We start from the raw sequence: 18,243 nt of genomic DNA, 5'->3' as shown, positions 1-18,243 counted from the left end.
GATTCCCACAAGAAATAAAAATGCCAAATTTCTAACAGAATCCCCAGGGCTTTAATCCTTAAGAAATCTTTAAATATTATCAGAGTTGGGCATAAAACAGCCCCATTCGGGGCTCCAGGACCACAGATGTGTGGGTCACGTCTCAGGAAGAAAAACCTCCTTCATGAACAGGGTGAGGACAAACAATCTCAAAAGCAGTTTACGGCTGTAACCAACAAATATGCTCAGAAGCTCTGCCGTAAGATTTACAAAGTGTCAAGCACAGAGGTGGCCCCCGCTGCCCGGTCCTCGCTCCTGTACAGGCCGGTCCCTCAGCCCCTTCCCCGGCCGCACCCCCGCCGCACCCCCGCCGCACGCAGGACACTCTGCTTCAGTGTGCGCCCCCCTCTGTCCTGACATGGATTTCCACTGCGGACATGAAATCACACGCTGCAGGCTACCCAGCAGGTGTTTCAGGTTCAGTCGCAGATCGCCGCAATAAAGCTGGGTACTGCAATAAACGGAGTCACATCAATTTTCTGGTTTCCCAGTGCATATAAAACTTGTGTTTGCACTATATTGTCGTCTATTAAGTGTACAACAGAATCCTAACGCCTTCCTCCTGCCCCTGCTGTCACCGCTTCATTCACTTAATTTATCTGTAAGGACACATACACATACAGATGTGATATATTAAATGGAATACAGCGTTGCTATTACTATTCGAACAAACGTCATCTGTTAGATCAATTAAAAATGAGAAAAGGCAAGTTTTGATTTCTCTTCGCTTACTCCTTCTTCCATGTCCTTCCTTCCTTGTAGAGCAGAGCTTCTACCGAGGTTTTCCTTCTCTCTGAAGAGTTTCTTCTAACATCTCTTGCGAGGCAGGTGTCCTGGCAATGAATTCCCTCAGTTGTCGTTTGTCTGAGAAAGTCTTTATTTCCCTTCCCTCCAGAGGGCTGACTCTGCAGGGGGCAGAACTCCATGCTGGTGTTTTTATTCACGCGCCACTCCTCTTTCTTGCGTGGTTTCAGAGAAGTCAGAGGGGATTCTTAGCTTGGTCTCTCTGTTTGTAAAGGATTTTTTTTTTTTCGCTCTGGCATCCTTCAGGACTTTTTTTCATCTTTGATATTCTGTAGTGAAAATGCCTAGACACAGCTTTTTGGGCATTTATCCTGCTTGGTGTTCTCTGTGCTTCCTGGATCTGTGGTTTGCTGTTCAACATTAATTTGGGAAAATTCTCAGTCCAACTGTTTCAAATACGCCTTCTGTTCCTTCTCTCTTTCCTCTCCTTCTGGTGCTCCCATCACTCCTCCTGTGGTTGTCCCACAGCCCTCGGGTCACTCTAGTTTTTTTCTTTGTTCTTTTCACTTCCCAGTTCTGGAGATTTCTACTGAGATATCCTCCAGCCCAGAGACTCTTCCCTTAGCAAGGTCCGGCCCCAGCAGGCCCATCAAAGGCATCCTGCACTCCTGTTGCCCTGCTTTTGTAATCTCTGGTACTACTTTTTGGTTCTTAGGCCTCCCATCTCTCGGCTTACGCTGCCCAGCTGTTTTGGCACGTGGTCTACTTTATCCAGTAGGACCTCTGACATATTAACAACGATTGTTTTAAATTTCTAATCTGATAATTCTAACATCCCAGTCATGGCTGGTTCTGATGTTTGCTCATCTCTTCAAATTGTGGTTTTTGCCTTTTGGTGTACCTATTTTTTCATACTCAGCCATACGTATCAGATAAAAGAAACTGCTGTAAACAGGCCTTAACTACTGTGGTGGTGAGGGGCAGCAGGGAGGGCCGCAGCCTGCAGTCCTGTGATCTCATCTCATCTCATCTTTCAGAGCCCAAGCCCCTGGACAGTGAACGTCACCACGTTCCTCAGCTTTGTTCCCTTCCTCAGGTGAGTCAGGATGGCCAGACCTGGCTGGAGTTGGGTGTCCCCTGCCTCCAAGTTCTGATACGCCCCAGTAGGTTAGGCTCTGGTTAGCTAGTCTCCCCTGCAGGCCGGCCTTGGTAAGGACAGCATGAGGATAGTTCAGAATGGTTCCTTTCCCTCCCCCATGCACACACGGCTAGAGATGGACACAGGGAGGCAGTGTGGGAGCCAGACGCACAAGTGACCAGCTCAGGAAAGGTCAGAGGCAGTGTCCCCTGAGGCCCCTGTGAGCGGTTGGTATGGCACAGCCACAGGGCTGAGAAGCCACAGGGTGATCAGAAAGGGGACCCCAGATTCTCTGGTAAAGCAGAGGCCCTGTCATCTGCTGAGGGAGAGGACGGAACAAGACAGAATGGCCCGTCAGACAGCAAATTGGAAACCAAACTGGCAAAGGCGCTGTTTTTCCCGTGGAGGTCTTAGTCAGGGGACGGAAGTCTGGAGAGGGTCCAGTGCCTACAGACACGGCCTAAGGAAAAAGCCAGCCCTCCCGGCTCTGCAGGGGGAGCCCTAGGGAGGGAGGGTGGGCAGGGGCGGGGTCTGGGCGAGGCTGCAGAGCGGGAACCAGCAAGGGTTGCCAAACAGATGGAAGACCCTGCTCGCAGACTGATTTCAGACTTGAAAACCTTACAGACAGAGCCACAGGCATGATGCCACAGGCCAGGGCAGAGCAATGGGGGCCGGGAGCAGGGAGCAGGGACAGGACACGCTGGGAACATTGGCATCAACAGTTCTGCCTTCTGTGCTCCAACCTGGGTCACCCACGACAGGGTGGAAAAGTCATCTGTTCAGAAAACTGATATTACTGTCTATTCACACTCAGAGCAAACGCCTGTGGGACCCCGATGCTTATTTTTAGCAAATACATTAGAGGTATCATTTTTTAAATGGTTTATTTAGTCTCTTTACCAAAAAACAAAAACCTTGTATTTCACTCCATTACTCAGTTCAAAGGTTTTTTATCTAAAAAGTCAAATCGTAATAGATGAAGATCTTGGCTCTATTTCAACATTAATATCTACATCGACTAGGTTTCATTTCCATACTGATCGTGTTCATGCCCTACAAAGTACACTGGGTCATTCAAATAAACGTACATGGTTTCTAAGGAACAAGGCGACTGAGCTCAACACTGCTATGAATTTACAATTCTGCATCACTTGCTCACATTTACATGTACTGGCCGCTGTGAAACAGGTAATCCAGCCAGTTGGCTGCAGGAGCCTTCTCCTCTTTTCATGTCGAACTGAGTAATTAGCTCAACCCAATGAGTGCATTCTGAAAACAGGTTAAATTTCCAGAGAAAATAAATAATATTCAAGCCAGTGAATAACTTTCAAGTGACAGAGGAGAATGAATGTTTGTAATTAACACGTTTGCTCACATTTTCTGACATTTTTGTTTGTAACTCAATATCAAAAATCTAAATTATTTCTGCTGGAAATTTATTAGTTGCCCACAGGGCTCCTGGTACAGAAAAAAATTTTTCACAGCTTGGCTTTTGCCCTCTAATAAAACTTTGCACGCCACATAGCTTAACATAACGTGAACTAAAGCGTCACACTGGGGTCTCCTTTTCAGAACCTGTGGGTGAAGGTGAGGCAGGGTGCGCAGGCGGGTCACGCTCCCAGCATGTGGAGTGCTCGTGAACGCACTTTAAACCCTGTCCGATCAGCACAGACTCGCCGGACAGCGCCTGACGCCTGCTCTTTGGCGGCAAGCACACCAGGAAAGAACGAAGACAAAGCAGCCCTCCCACCTTGGCCGGAGCCTACAGGGCTCGCTGCCCTGCTCTGGGGACTGAGGAGAGAAGGCATGCACCCCACTCAGTGTCCTCCCGTTGAGCTTTCCAAAATTAAGTCACAGAGATGAAAAAAGATTTGTGCCTATTCAAATCCCTCCCACTGGAAAAAATCCAAGAAATTCTGCAGTTTTACCTTTTAAGAATTTTAGGCAACAGTTAAGAGTTAAATTCCCAACACACAGTGAGCAGCTTCACACTTTACTGAAACTCAGGAGCACACCCGCCCACGCTGCCACCGCAACAAGTAAATACCCCGTAACTCACGTAAGGAAACTGACTCTGAGGTTATCTAAACAAGCCCGGTCCCCTCGAGGGGGTGGGAGATGGTCGCAGCAGCCCACTCACCTCTAAAAACTGGACTAAATGCCATATTTGGGACAGAAAGCCACATCGTAGGCTGCTGAGTGCCACCATAGTCATCTTTGCCATTTCTTTAAAAACTTTTTTTTCAGTTAAGTGACAGCTATGGCATCATAGTTATTACCAGTTTAAGAGCAAGCACGGTGGGAAGTGGCCCATTTAATCAATTACAGTCCACATGCTGTACAGCCTGAATAATGGTGCATCCCAATCACACCAGCAAAACAGAGCATCTAACAGGAAGGTTTCTATTTCTCCACTCTACGTGCTCCTGATCTTAGCTTGGAACCACCAAGTTGGAGAGCCCTGAAGGACCAGTAAGGAAGACAGAGGCCCCCAGACGAGAAATCTGCAGTAAAGGTACAGCGGACACAGGCAACCAGGACAACTATGAGGAACCCCAATCACCCCCGGCACTAGGTGGGCAGGTGAGCGGAGCCCTCACCACCGAAGCAGAGAGCAGCTCCTCCCAATATGGGGCGGTGGGAGCACGGCCATCCTTGCAGAACAGACCCACGTGGAATCCAAGTTCCGCTTCTTGCTGGCCAAGCGACCTTGGGTGTGATGCCTTTGAAGTCCTCACTGCAGAATGGAGGGAAGGATGCCAAACCTCCCCAAGTGCAGGGTTTCCTAGCTGTAAGCTGTCACGTCTGAAGGCGCTGGGACAGAGCAGGTACCAGCAATGGGGGGTCGTGGACGATAATATCATCGTGAAGATGGGGGAAAAAAAGGACTCTTTAGAAGTGACAGTGACATGAGGTTGGGAATACAGTGCATCAGGAGACCGTGGTCTGAGGTTCAGTCCATCAGCCACCAATGCCTGTTCAGGCAATGGAGAGCAAGCCCACCTGAGCTGTGTGAGAGGCTCCCGGCCGCAGTGGTGGGGGTCCAGGGAGGGAGGGCAGGTTCTCATCAGGTCTCAGACCCCCCGTCCCCAGGATGTGCGGAAGCCCTGGGACCCGAGCACTCGGAGATGGGGCGTCTAACCCTCTCCCCTGGCTGGGGGCTGGGTCACTCACGTGCACAACGCTGGGTAAAGCTGAGCTAACGGATCTGCCAGGGCTCTCTGTCCGGCGGTAAGTGACACACGTGGCCAGAAGCCCCTGCAGCGGGTGCCGTGACAGGACCCGTCTGGGGCAGACACCCTGGGATGAGTCAACCTCTCCTACCTCTCAGACTGCTGCAGAAACAGACACACCCGCGCATGCAGACAGCAAATCAGAAAAGCCTCAACGACACTTCTGCAGTTGAAAAATGGCTGAAATTTATTTTTGTTATGAAAACATTACTTTAGGGATAAAATATTTGGTTGCTGAGGAGAAAACATTTTTAAAATCCCACACAATCCCGCTCCTTCTCAGTTGAGTTTCTGCAGATGCCTACTGCTTATCTGACTGGACTTATTAGCTATTCCGTAAAGCCCGCTTTCCCTGCGCTAGAAAAACAGAATGGAGTTTTAAAGAACGCGTTGCAAACCACCCCACAGCGGACAGCACGACCATACGCGCTGGTGGACACTGACGGCCAGCAGACCAGAGGCCGCGCGGGCCTCCTCCTCGCCCCAGCAGGCGGCCCAGCTGGCCTCCTCCTCCAGCCCACGCGCCCCTCTGCCGCGCCCTCACTCCCCTCCGGCTCCGCCACACGTTTCTCCGTATCTGCTCCCCAGACACATGGTGACCAAGACACGCCCAGAGCACACAGCGTGGGGTCAGCATCACTGGTGACTGCAGTGATGGCTACTCCCCACCCCGCCCCCTCCAAGGGCAAGACTTACCCAACCCGTCCTAACCTGGAGACCCACTTCAAAACCCAGGAACTCAGCAGTACTCTCAGTATATACATTACATACTCTAATCTTTACTGAAATTTCGAGTCTTTTGCCCTATTTCTGCTCCTTGTGTCATATTCTGACCACTGGCTGTGAAGTGAGTATTTTTAAAGAAATGAGTAACTGTGGGTCTAAAAACACTAGTTTCTATTGTGTTTTTGTCTCATGTGTCCCTTGGTCTGCTTCTCCCTTTCAGCCACTTGCTTTGAGCTTCAGTAAATTCAGAGCCACTCCAAAGAGTCCAAACTTTAATATTCGACAAATCAGTAAAAACTGAAAGGAGACCACCATGTGTTGTAAGAAGTATTAAATGAAGGTCCCTCGTCCTTCTCAGCGGACAGGACACCTAAGTGACTGAGGAGTCTGCTGGTCCCCGCAGCCCTGGAGGGTGACTGTTAACCTGCAGACAGAGCCTGTCAGTCTGGTAAAAGCAGCCCCTGTTCTGTGGACCTTCCCAGCTCTAAAGACATGTTCTAGGATCCAAAATCTCTTCAACAGGCTTGTGCTATTTGCCAGTAATGTTAAAGACAGCAGAAACCTGACCGCCAGAGCCAAGCTGACAGGGAAGACGCCAGGGAGAAGGACGGATGATCTCAAATCCAGTGCGGGATTGTCTGGCTCCTGGGGCAGCTGCTCGGCCCCCCACGCCCGAGAGAGGGCTTTCCCAGGTGCAGGTGGACTGGCCACCAAATGCCCCAGGGATGTACCGGCCATGACCGCAGCCACTCCACACATGGCTATGTCATTCAAATTAATTAAACTTAAATATAATTAAAACTTCAGTTCCTCAGCCACACCCACCACAGTTCCAGCGCACAACAGGCCCACCGGGTGAGGCCACCTCACTGAAGACAGCAGACAGAATCTTCCACCATCACAGAAAGTTCCACTGGACGGCGCTACCCTGGATGACGTGCTTCCTGTGCAGAGCCCAGCGGCAGCGAATACAGATGCAATTTCCCACGCAGACAAGGGGACAGTGTGGTCCTGAAAGAGGTCCACTGAGCCCTATCGCCAAGAGACAGTAGGAGCAGCGGACTGGATTCAGCCAGGCTCCCCACAGCCCTAAGCAGAGGGGGAATCTGAAGGCTAAGCGGCGCACCCTGGAGACACGGGGGACCTCTATGGCCTTATTCTTGAATAAATGAAGTTTCTGGATACAACTGAAATGGAAACACGACAATGAGCCTCAGCAGAAGGGGTCACTGGTCAGCACCAAACTGGCTCATCGGTGGTGACGGACGAATTATGATGAATGATCAGAGCAAAGCCTGTCCCTGAGCTCTCACTGCCACACTCGGCCTCAAGGCAGTCAAGGAGCTTCAGCCCCTGGCGGGAGTGCCGGCAGAGGGAACAGCAACCCTGCAGGGGCAATGCCTCGGAAGGAACCTCACAGCAGCAAGCGTGGGGAAGGAGCCTCCGAGAGCAGAGGCCTGGCTGTGAGGCTCCCGAGGGCAGCACAGAGCACGTGGTGCACACGGCCTGTTCCTTCAGGAACCACGGATGCAAGTGAGAAGCGCTCAGTGTGGAGCCCAGAGGATGAGAGGATCCACAGGTAGCCTGTGCATCACAAGGTGGGACCATCTGGGGTGGGGGCTGTATGCACTGAGTTCGGCCAGGCTAGCACCCTGACGGAGCAACACTTGGGCCCAGGCTGTCCGAGGAAACTGCCTCCATGTCTGGGATGCAGGGAGATCAAACTGGGTTTCCGGAAGGAGGAGCTTAAGCCACGTGAAGGGAGCCGTCCCCAAAAAGCAACACTTCGTGCGGCTGGCCGTCTTGGACACTGAAGCTACATTTACTTTGAGAGGATGAGGTTATTATCACTAGCAACCATCACTGTTCAGAAGTCCAATCGCTCATTATCCATTACGTACCCAGCACCCCCGCAGCCCCGCTGTCTGCCATGTGCCATTAGCATAATGGCCCCATAATGGCTCTGCTCCGCTGACAGTTATCGCTGCCGTGACTCACTGTGTCAATATTCCCGGGAAAACGCGTCGTATACAATGAAATAACGCATGATTTCAGTTATTCAAACGTTCTATCATTCTCAGCCATGTTACAGCTGCCACATTGCCTATTAAAAGTGTATTAGTAGTAAAAGAAGCTTCAATTAAAATCCAATGTTCCATGTGGTATTATGAATACTCTATTATGGGGAATTATGGAGAGGACATTGAGTTAATGCCAAGAGGTAATGCACATTTGTTTCGATAAGGAATAAGTAATTCTTAATAACTAATTTACTGCCAGTAAACAACCTATCGGTGCATTTTTACTCACAACCTTCACGCATTCATTTATTCATCCATTCATTCAGCAAGCGTTTATTTGGCCACCAGGAAATGTCAAGGACCATTCCACAGGCACAGGGACATGGAGAGGACTTGTGTGATCAAGAGAGAAAAGTGCTTTCTCCGTGAGTTTACATTCCAGTCACAAAACAGACGATAAAGAAAAACACAGGGCTGTGTAATCTAAGGTCAGGGAACTAAGTTCGTGTAAGGGAGGAATGAACACTTTAAAGGAGCAGGGGTGCTCCCCCCAGCACAGCAGGCAGAAACCCTGCATGTGTTCAGACACGTACGGGAGGCAGATGGGCCATGGGCCTGGGGCATCTCACTCTGCATCCTTCTGCCCTCCCCGTGAGTGAGAGGCATGGACGGCCCTGAGAGGAGGAGGAGGGTGTGGGCAGATGGGACAGGGAAAGAGCCTCGTTGGGGGACAGGAATGGGACCTGATGGGGAATTGGAGGATGGAGCAGAATCACCAGAACAGGCTCAGGGTCTCTGGACACCCGTGGAGACAAATTCAGTCAGACCCCTCGGAGGGGTTCTCTGTCCTCTCCAGCCACAGGCTTCAACCTGCCCTTACTAAGAAGTTTGTAAACAGGAGACTGTTAGAGAATGGGGAACAAGCCCCCTTCCCGGGGCAGTGGGCCACAACAGAGGGCCACTCAGAGCAGGAGAAGAGGAAGCAAGTGCCAGCCTCGCAGCACTGGTGCCAGACATGCCAGCAACATCTGCTTGCCTGGAGGTTCTTGATGCAGAACTTCGGCACATTCACATAGAACTGAGCGAAATCCACGTATTAGAAAAGCGTGTCTACTGCCTTCGCAAAGCAAATCTTTGCTGAAAACAACAGGGAAATGGAATTCCTCAATTTCCCTGGTTCTATCGTGCCCACCCCTCACCCCACCCTGTACACAGTTCAACAATTATAAAATCCAGATGCTTCCATCCATGTGGAAGAACTCTGCCAAGAGCTGGTAGTCGAAGCCCATCACTCGATAGTTGTCACTGCCCACGTGGGTTCTGAGTACGGTTAGGTCCCCAAGAAAGAAATGAACGTGTGCTCTCAGAGGCTTGAGAGAGGCCAGCGTGGGCCCACTCATGTCAGGTAGAGCTCAACACTGCTTTCACTTGGACGAGAATTGTTAAAACTAAGCCCAAAGTCACTAGCCAAATCCCAGTATTTTCCTAAAGTTTACAGCTCTCTCTAAGGTGATAAAGCATGGAAGAAGACAGGCCAGGGAGGGGGGTCAGTCGAGGGTAGTCACGCAGGATCTAGCTGGCACATTAAGTGTTGATTCCCTTTTACCTAAATGCTTGTGTTCCGGTCCACGTTTCTGGCTCACTTTAGCATCTCTGCACAGCGTGGACTGGCAGGGTCTCGGCGGGGTGCAGAGAGCCCAGCTGGAAGGGAACTGTCGTGGTCCATGTGAGAGGTGATGTCAACTTTCATTAGGGAGGCTGTCATGGAGATGAAGAGAGGTAAAGAGACCAGGGACAGAGTGCCGGGAGTGAGAATCTACAGAGCATGGTGGCTGACTGCACGTGGCTGTTCTGAGACGGGCCGACATTAGGAATGACTCCCAGGGGTCTGGATTGAGCACCTGGTGGGTAAGCTGCCTTTATGAAGTTGCAGATGCCTAGGGACCAAACAGGTTTTGGTCTTGTGTGTTGAGAAGTTCAGTCCAGGACACATTAACGTTGACACATTAAAAACACTATCAAGTTACAGTTAAATATCTGGAGCTCTGAGGAGCAGGCTTCTGTTAAAATGCAGGTTCTGACCCAGCGGGTCTGCGGAGGGGCCCGAGCCTCCATTCCTAACGTGCTCCCAGGTGACGGTGACCCTGCAATCTGCGGCTGCAGAGACACCTCCTCTGCACCAGACCCTGGAAATGCCACGGCCAGTTCTGCCCTGGCACCAGGAGACTGACCACTTCCAGCTGTGCTGTTTCCAGTGTGTGCTGGCCTGCGTCCCAGACCATCGCCCTGCTCACGGTGGCTGTCGCCCGGCCCAGACCACACCTCTGGACCCCACTTCGGTTCAAGGATCCTGAAACACCAATCTATCCTCCGAGTTTACAGGATCTACACCTGTTCTTTCTCTATCAAATGCCCCCTCGGGGTTAGGGGAAGACAGTCCCCCTGAAGGCAGCCTGGCCCCGCTGTCCCCATGGCCCCAGGCTGGTTCTGCCAAGGAAGCAAGGACACATACACCCAAGAGTGAGGCCCAGGATAGGAGGTAGAGGGAATAAGCCTCTACGAAGTAGACAGAGAAAAAGAACAGCCGTCCCAACTGCTTGAGCTGCAGACCCCTGACCCCTGTTACCACTGCTGAGCCCCGGAGCTGGTGCGGACATGCCACTCTCCACGACGCCTCTGCTCCCAGGGCCAAACACAGACCTCGTCTGGCCAGCCCGCCCGAGTGGCTTTTAATTAAAATACATACATATGCGTGTGTGCAAATACATACCTACACACATGCACACACGCACACAACTGAAGACAAATTAAACCTGAAGACTCCTTTGTCTCTACCTGATAGTAAATAAAGGCATTTGGTGTTTGGAAATGCAAATAAAACAAGGCATGTCATATACTTTCTCTAAGAAAAGGAAAACTGTTCTGGAGAAGCCACCTGCCCGCGGCACCTCTGCTCTTGATGCTCGCTGCATCTGCAATGCGCTTTCACAGCACTTGACGGACCATGCCACGTACCCTACACGGAACTGTGATTTAACTTACCTCCCAACTAGGTTGTGAGGGCAGGTTCCAAGCCGGAACCTCATCCCAGGGACCCCAGCTCCCAGAGTGGTCTCTTCTACCTTGGGGTGCTCAGTCAATAAAAGCTGTTGATTGCACAGTGGGCCTCACCTCTCCTGTTTTTAACACGTATCTTAACTTCACCAAATACCACTGCGGTAGGGAGGGTAATAGTTCTCAACAATGTCCACATCTTAACCCCTAAAACCCGGGAAAATGCTACCTTACATGGCAAGAGGGACTTGGCAGATGTAAGATAAGGAATTTGAGATGGCAGGGACTACCCCAGGTCGCCCTGCGGGCCCAGGGTAACCACAATGGTCCCTATTCGTGGGAGGCAGACCTGTCAGACAGAGGCTGGAAGAGGCTACACTCTGACCTTAAATATGGAGAAAAGGACCACAAGCAAGGAGTGGAAGCAGCTCCGGAAACTGGACAAGGCCAGGAAGAGGGTTCTCCCCCGGAGCTTCCCGGAGGAAGACGGCCTTGCTGAAACCTTGGTTCCAGCCTGTGACGCGGAGAAGTGCACCGTGATACATCTGTGTTATTTTAAAGTGTGGCGTCACGTGTTACAGTAGGCGATGGGACACTCACACAACTCCTTTCCGGAAGTGCATGAACCTGAGTCAGAGTCTACCCACTCCCTCCCCACAGAAGAGTCTCCTTTCCCTGAGTCTGTGGCCCTTTCCTGTATCACAAGAAATGACACATTTTGCAACACGGGGGAAAATGTATTCACAGTCTTGCCTCATCAGTTTATTCTGGGGTGTTTGCGCCCACTTATTTATTTTTAATAGATATTCTTCCGGTGGTAAAAATAGAGTGCCCGCAGAGCAGGCTGTGAGAAACAGAGACGCTGCTCGGCATAATGAGCTCAGCAGTGCTGCTGGTAAGGGCGCTGGGGACGTCCAGACCACAGCTGGCTGGGGGCGGGGCAGGGGGAGCACTCCTACTCCAGAGAAGAGTGCAGAACAGGAGCATCTCGTCTGAAGCTCAGACGGGCCCCCATGCTCTCCCGTTTGCTGCGAAGGCAGGTGAAGTGACAGGCTGTGCAGAACAGAAGGCCTTTTCCTAACTTGGTCAAAGGTGCATTAACCCCTGAAACACAAACATCACCCTGGATTTCTGCACACAGGTCCGTGCACAGGGCAGGCTGAGCGCTCCTCAGACACTCAAAGAACCACATGAGCCTAAAACAAGGGTTCAGACAACTGGTGCTATGACGCCGTCCTCACTTATTTATGAGTTTCCACACACTGTTCTGCATGGGAACTGAGGAATGTTCTATTTCCAGTCTGCTGAGCTCATGACTAAGCCGACGCCTCTGGCGCAAGAATCCCATGGCAGGATCTCACTAGATCTCCGGGTGGGGCTGCTGAGACCGGCTGGGGAGGTGGCCCAGGGGTCCTGGAAACCCCGCAGGCCTCCACGCAGTGCTGTGGGGCCAGTTTCTGTCCTGGATACACCGACTTTCATAAAGGTGTTCAAGCTAACACTCGACTCACAGTTCTTGGAGAACACAACTCCAGTGACAGAGAGGCCGCTCCGTGAAGGAACACATCTGAAAATCAGACTGGACAGACGGACGGTTCCTAGAACCCACCGATACCGGGATGTGCCTTCCTCTCAGGTCTAGAAGCTGCTGATTCCGTGCAAGGTCTAATCTCTTCTATCTACTGCACTTTACTGAGCATCTAAAGCACACCTAAAACTAGATTCAAAATCAAACACAGATCCTAGTTTGGTTCAAAAATCAAATATCTGAAAAAATAAGACAAAGATAGAAAACTGCTGATACTTAAGGGAACAACTTCATCAGTCCACTCGTAGTCTCTTCAGTGCAGTGTATCTGTTCAGACAGGAGTCAGCAAATCATAGCCCAGGGGCCAAACAGGGCCCCACCACCTGCTTTTGTGCATACCAGTAGCTAAAATGGTTTCTACATTTTTAAATGGCTGAAAAAAAGTCAAAAGAAGACTATTTCAAGACATATGAAATTACCTGGAATTCAAACTGCAGTGTCCACGAATAAAGCTGACAGGGACCCGCCACACTCACCCACTTACACACAGTTTAAGGCTGTGTTTGTGCTAAGCCACAGAGCCAGCGGGGCGCCAGAGGCATGGCCCCCAAAGGCTGCGTCAGTCTCTTGCCTCTTACAGAGAAAGATGCTGCCCTGAAGGTTAAGAGTTCGGGCTGTTGACCCGGGCCACCTGGTCCCCACCGGCTCTCCCTCCTCGGAGCCGCGGAACCTGGGGCGAGTAGCTGAAGGCGTCTGTCTGCGCGGCTGCTGTGTGGACTGGGAGAGGAAGGAAACGCAAGTCAGCAAACAGCCGCGTGGCCCCGCCCCGCGCCAGCCATCAGGGACGTTACTACTGCTGTTCGCTGTGACCTGATCGCACTGACGCACCTTTCCCAGGTGGAGCCTCCTACCGGCCTCACCTTTCCTGGAAATCATGGTGGACAGTAATTTATAGTTTCACCTACTCTGAAAATTATCTTTTCATTAATTGGTCATAATATTTTTGAAAACTGCCCCAGTCTCCTTCCCAAATGAAGACAGTCACCAATCACTGCGGCACCGTAATGGCCATTAATTAGAAGCTTAGTTCAAAGGACAGTCATTTTTAATGTTAGTATCTTGTTCTAACCTCATACTTCAAAACCATTTTCAAAAATGCATCTGGGTTGGAGACCCTGGCAAGTGAGATGACATATTCCAGAGTCTGTTCCCTCTTTGACAGATAATTAAACCAAGACACACAGGGGTCAAGCAACTTTCTCAAAGCGCTCACGACCCTTAATTAAAGTGAACGCTCACCGACTTGGATTTGGGCTTTTGCTTTGCATGAATCTACCTGCAGTTTTCCTCTTTTTCCAGACAAAAGCTTTGAACTTAGTGATCTGACCTAAAATTCAAAATAAGTCTCACACACAGACAACTTACCATGCCCATTTCTCTTGTCACGGTGCTCTTACTTCATTTAGAAATGCCACAAATACATCCAGTTAATGCATTAAATATGAAAAGACTTGCTGAAGAGACTCAATTTATTAATGATTCAGTAGAACTTTCTAAGGCATCTATTTGGAGTTCATTTATAATTCATTTCACAGCTTAGCTGCGGTTCCCACAGGGCAAATATTTATCAAATATTACTCTAAGTCCTCCCTTTACATTTATTTGTGGAAGAAAACATTTTTTTCCCAAATAAAGGCTAAACTTCCTAAAAACATCCATCAGTCTATTGTAATTTAATGTGCAATTCCTGATAAGGTGACAGTAATGGCTTTCAGATATAACAGAGGACGCTGTACAGCCAGACAAAAGAATAATTATTAAACATGATAGCTGGCTATAAATTGAACAAGATACACACTGAGTACATCATAAATATTTATTAGAGAGTAACCATGGTAATTAATAAACACGGTCATCAACACAAGGGGGAAACAGCATCTTAAAACCTCACCGTTAGAAGAAAAACTTCACAGCGCACCCACCAATGGACCACGCAGAACCAGATGAGTATTTCCAGTATGAGAATGAGAACATCTGGCTGACTAGCACCAGCGAGGAGAACACTGTGAATCAGGCTGCCACCGCCCTACTCCCCGACCCTGGCAACTGAGAGGCTCTGGTTCCAACGGCTTATCCCAGCTGCAGGGTAAGCGTTCAGATGAGAGCGCACTGGTCTGGAGTCAGAAATATCTCAGCGTGAACCCTGCTCTTGCACAACTAGTGGCGAAGCCTTGGTCAAATTAAGTTCTCCACGTCAACTGTAAAGAAGAAACAACACCCACCTAGAAGAGCTGTTGTAAAACCAGACTGACTGTGGTGACGCTTCCACGACGCACACAACACCCAGCCACACTGCACATCTGAGACTGATACAGTGCTGTGTGTCCACTATGTCTCAATACAAAGTCATGCTGTTGAGCACAGGGAGCTACGTTCAATTCCTTGTGGTAACTTATGAAAAAGAATACGAAAATGGCTGTATGTGTGTTCATGTATGACTGAAGCACTATGCTGCACACCAGAAACTGACACAGCGTTGTAAACTGACTGTACTTCAATAAAAATAGATACATACAAAAATAATGAATATCAAAAAATAAAAATTAAAAAGAAATTAAAGAGATGTTGTGAAGATAAAGACGCAGTGAGAGCATACTAACTGGCTGTCTGGAACAGCGCGCACGCTCAGTGCCGGGCCTTCTTACTCCGCCCGCACTGCGGCCTGCCTTCTGAGGCCGACACCCCCCCCCCCCACTGCTGTTACTGCTGTGAGCACAGCCACCACTCAGCCACCATCACCGCAGCCCCCTCCTCCTGGCCAACACATCGTGAGCGGTCACATGCAAGAACTCAGGCTTTCAGACCTAAACACGTAAGCCCACTAGGATGGCTAGAAGTTTAAAAATAGATAAAACAGACAATAGTGAATGTTAGTGAGGATTTGGAGAAACTGGAACCTTTGCACCCTGTTGAGAATGTAAACTGGTGCAGCCACTTTGGAGAGCAATGTTAAACAACAAATTACCACGTGACCCAGCAACTCCACTCCCAGATATAGACCTAAGAGAAATGAAAACACATGTCCACTCAAAAGTGCACCAAAATGTTCACAGCAGCATTATTTAAAACAGCCCAAAAGCAGAAGCAACTCAAAAGTCTATCAGTTATGGACAAATAAAACGTGATACATTCACATGATGGGAAGAAACAGGAATAAAGTACCGATACATGCTACAACATGAGCGAAACCTTCAAAACACGGTGGTAAGTGAAAGAAGCCAGACACGACAGTCACGTGCCGCCATTCCACGTACGCGAAACGTTCAGAACAGGCAAATCCATGGACACAGAAAGCGGATTTCTGGCTAAGTGGAGGTGCAACATGAACAGTGATTCTTAATGTACACGAGCTTTCCTCCTGGGGGGTGAGAACGTTATAAATGTAGGTGGTGGTGAAGGTCGCACAATCCTGGGAACATATGCAAAACCAGTACAGCTTATGGTGCGTGAATTATAGCTCAAAAAAGCTGTTTGTTTATAAAAATAGTTAGTCAAGTCCACAAGGGCAACTACAGATTTGGGGGAGAGGCAGGAAGGAAGACAGTCAGTCTTTGCTGGTCCCGCGGTGCCCTGCCCGGGAATGCCGGGACCCCACAAACCTCCAGGCAGGACACGCAGCATGGGCTCAGCGCAGAAGGCAAAGGAGTCTGGGGGTACCACTGCGCTGGGCTCCTCACCCTGGACGTCTGCTCCCCTCCATGAAGTGCAGCGTTCATGACAAAAAGTGGAACATGAGAGCAGAAGTAGGAAGACTTCAAGCTGCAGAGTTGGAAACCTCTGACTGCAAGCCAGGGCTTAAAACCTGGCTCTCCCATGTACTGACTTGTTACCTTGGAACAACTGCTTAACCTCTCTGGGCTTCGGGTCCCTCACCTGTAATGTGGCTGTAACAGCACCTTCTGTCACGCGGCTGCTGTGAGGACGCACTAATGCGTGTAAAGCCCTGAGAAGAGTGTCAGACAGAAGCTGAATGCTGTCCTCACCGTTACCACCACCAGGAAGATGGTTCTCCATGTCCAGCAGGCAAACCCAGGCGAGCCGCACAGCGCGGGTGCGCCCGTGGGCATCCCCGGGGTCCCCTCAAGCTCCCTGCTCAGTTCCTCACAGAGCAGCCCTGGGCTGCTTCCGCCCCTCTCCTGGGGACAGTCACTTCCCCGAGGCCCCTGCACAGGCACAGAACACCAAGGCCCCGGGAGGGCAGCACAGGCTTCTGCACAAACGCCACGGCCGCGGGAGCCCGGGAAAGAGTCGGAGAGCAACTAGGAGAGGAGCTGAGGTCGAGGGGAGGGTGCTGTTTGACCGACATAACCGTCTCACACATCCAAACAGGACGATGCAGAGCACACGCGATGCCACTCACCCCTTCATTCGTTCACACACGTACAAAGCATCTATTACGTGCCAGTGATAAAGATCTTCTGTAAAAGACACTGACTTCAAAAGAGAAAACTACAGAAGAGTATGATCAACACACTGAGGAAGGACAGCAGACTGCACTGGGCAAAGGTCGGTGAGTTCAACTCGATGCTGCTGTACGTATCTCACAAACCACAGGAAAATCATCTGACGACTATAATGCTAAACAACGCCGGCTGCACTATTAAGACTGAGCCTTTCCTACAAACGCAGTAATTTCATAATGGAAGTTAAACAAGAACCCAAGGAAACCTGATGCTTATTTTCAACACTGACATACTACTGAATTTGTGAAGTAATTACGATACCCAAAAATCATTCCCACAGAAAGTGCCGTAAGAGTGAACAATAAAAAGCTACAAGTAAGAACTTAGGCAATACGCTCAAAATTAAATTTAAAATAAACCATTAACAGTAATATATGTGGGATAAAATACCTACACCATACTATTCCAGAACAGTGTTTAGCACAGTTGCTGTTTTCATTTGTCAGGAGAATAAAGGGCGTTGCCAACATTGGGTCTTGATAACTTACCGCCAAGCAAAACACTCACCTCTATGTTTACCGCGATATATGCACTGATTATTTCCTATCAGATGAATTAGAAGTTGTTTTCAAGTGAGGCAAAGAGCAAGTAAGATTTCTTTTAAATTATATGAAATTGTATATCAAACTTAAATACATCTTCCGTAATAATGCCTACAAATATCCCTTGACTTCAGTCTTTTCATTAAGTTGAAAATAAACTGTGCCTGGGTAGAAAATGATTCCTGAACTGCCATATACTGTGGAAGATTTACTGGATTCCACAGATACTTCCAGCTCTCTGTATAAAAAACTGAAAAGCTTTCATTTACGGATAATTTAATTTCAAAGATGTGTATATTTAAAAAAAAACAGATGTCACAAGGATAGTACACAAATTGTGCATAAAATTTTCACTGCAGAATCTAACCTTTTGTTTGAATAGCAGAGAATAAGGACTTAATTGCTCTAGCTAAGGTGTTTAATGACAACTGTTTCAAGAAAAATCTGACAGTACCAACAAAAAGAAGCTTAAAAAAAAAAGAACCAAAATTTATAAAGTGTAAGCAGCAAATCTGAACACGGATGCATTAGAAGCCCTCTGAAAATCAGGCGTGCCTGCAGACTCCCCTTCCACACACACGCCAGCTGGACAGCTCTCTACTGGAGACCCGCAACTGGAAGTGAGGTCCGTCCAATTCTGACTCTCCTACTGAGATAAGAAACCAGAGCCTCTGAAGTCAGCCTCACAGCAAATG

The 18,243-nt window shown here is 49.3% G+C and overlaps 1 protein-coding gene across 1 annotated transcript in view; it reads right to left on the bottom strand.

Moving 5' to 3' along the window:
* Window positions 1-18,243, bottom strand: part of L3MBTL4 (L3MBTL histone methyl-lysine binding protein 4) — a 240,092-nt gene that overhangs the window by 122,405 nt on the left and 99,444 nt on the right. The gene's annotated exons all lie outside the window — the stretch shown is intronic.

The sequence above is a fragment of the Camelus bactrianus genome, chromosome 24 (genome assembly GCF_048773025.1).
Source record: "Camelus bactrianus isolate YW-2024 breed Bactrian camel chromosome 24, ASM4877302v1, whole genome shotgun sequence".
NCBI lineage: Eukaryota > Metazoa > Chordata > Mammalia > Artiodactyla > Camelidae > Camelus > Camelus bactrianus.
This window is presented reverse-complemented; position numbering and strand designations above follow the sequence as displayed.